Genomic DNA, 2,050 nt, shown 5'->3' on the forward strand with positions numbered 1-2,050 from the left:
CTATCCAGTTTTCCCAGCACCACTAATTGAAGAGACTGTCTTTTCTCCATTGTATATCCTTGCCTCCTTTGTCATAGATTAGTTGACCATAGGTGTGTGGGTTTATCTCTGGGCTTTCTATCTTGTTCCATTGATCTATATTTCTGTTTTTGTGCCTGTACCATATTGTGTTGATTACTGTAGCTTTGCATTATAGGCTGAAGTCAGGGAGCCTGATTCCTCCAGCTCCATTTTTTTCCCTCCAGACTGCTTTGGCTATTTGGGGACTTCTGTGTCTCCATACAAATTTTAAGATTTTTTGTTCTAGTTATGTAAAAACTGCCATTGGTAATTTGATAGGGATTGCATTGAATCTGTAGATTGCTTTGGGTAGTATAGTCATTTTTCACAATATTGATTCTTCTAATCCAAGAACATGGTATCTCTCTCCTTCCATCTGTATCATCTTTAATTTCCTTCATCAGTGTCTTATAGTTTTCTGCATATAGGTCTTTTATCTCCTTAGGTAGGTTTATTCCTAGGTGTTTTATTCCTTTTGTTGCAATGTTAAATGGAAGTGTTTCCTTAATTTCTCTTTCAGATTTTTCATCATTAGTGTATAGGAATGCAAGAGATTTCTGTGCATTAATTTTGTATCCTGAAACTACCAAATTCATTGATTAGCTCTAGTAGTTTTCTGGTGGCATCTTTAGGATTGTCTATGTAGTATCATGTCATCTGTGAACAGAGGGTGGATTCTTAACCACTGGACCGCAAGGAAAGTCACTGTTGTACTTCTTATTATCATGTACATGTATTACTTTTGAATTATCAGAAATGAATGGCATCTCCTTTTGTTTCTCACTCCCTCCCTTCCCTCTTTTAATGTCCCTTTTAAAATGGACACTATCCTTGTTGCAGGAATGCATGAATCAGGTAAGGTGGGGAATCACCCCTTAACTTCTTTTTAGCTAATGCCAATTATCTGTTAACCTTGGCCAAGCAGGGATTAGGAGGAATTGGGACAGGTTGGGGAGAAAGGGAGGAAAGAGAAAACGGGGTGCCAGGGGAGATGGGAGGGGTCATAAACCTTCTACACTGTGCTGATGCCTTGTGTGGCGTCAGGAGTGTGGGGGGTACGGGACGTGGGTGACAGACAGAGACACTGCTTAGCAGGTCCCCTTCACATGCCCCTGGCTGCTCTGTCATTGCCCCCTCTTACCTGGTCCTCCTCCTGGAATCGGCCTCAGCTTTGCCTTCGCATTCCATTCCTGCTGTCTGTCCTGCAGTACGTCAATGTTTTGAGCGATGCTCCTGTTTCAAGGAATGCTCCCTTCTCAACATCCACTGTCTCAGCTGCTGACCCATATTTGGCCACATGGTCTAATAATAAGGATAAACAACCCAGCACTGAACTCTGTGCCAAAATGCTATAAGGGGCTTCATAAACATTATCTCACTGAATCCCCCAACATTCTGTAAAGATGATAACACCCCGCCACCCCCCCCGATTCTGCAGACAAGAGGCTGAGAGGATCAAAGGAATGAAATGACTTGCCCAGGTTTCTCCCAGGCAGTGGGGGGCAGAAGCAGACTTCAAACCCAGGTCCCTGCTCTTTTGCTACATGGTGGGTGCTTTCATATTTGTAATTATGCCTGGGAGCGTGGACTCTGGAGATGGGCTTTGTCTCGTACTAATTCTGACCCAGGCAAATGCTGAACCTCCCTGTACCCCAGTTCCTTATCTGTAGGACAATCTTGACAATAGGATGGTGGTGAGGATGAAATCATACAGGGAAAGCACTTTGAACCATCCCTGGAGGAGTGCAACCTTGCTGCACATCCCAATCTCTCTTGGAGCTTGAAAAATTCCTGAGCCGTCCGCCCTGTGATTCTGATGTCATTTGTCTAGGAGCAGCCTGGACACTGGGGTTTTCTAAAGCCCCCCAGGTGATTCTAATCTGCAACCAATTTGAGTCTCACTGCCTACCATGAGTGAAAGCACCTTATGAATAGCGATTTTGTCCTGTCTGGCCCTCACACCCGCTTCCGCATCTGGTCCTGCCTGGTT

The sequence above is a fragment of the Leucopleurus acutus genome, assembly GCF_964270905.1.
Source record: "Leucopleurus acutus genome assembly, chromosome: 4".
In the NCBI taxonomy this organism is placed as follows: Eukaryota; Metazoa; Chordata; class Mammalia; order Artiodactyla; family Delphinidae; genus Leucopleurus; species Leucopleurus acutus.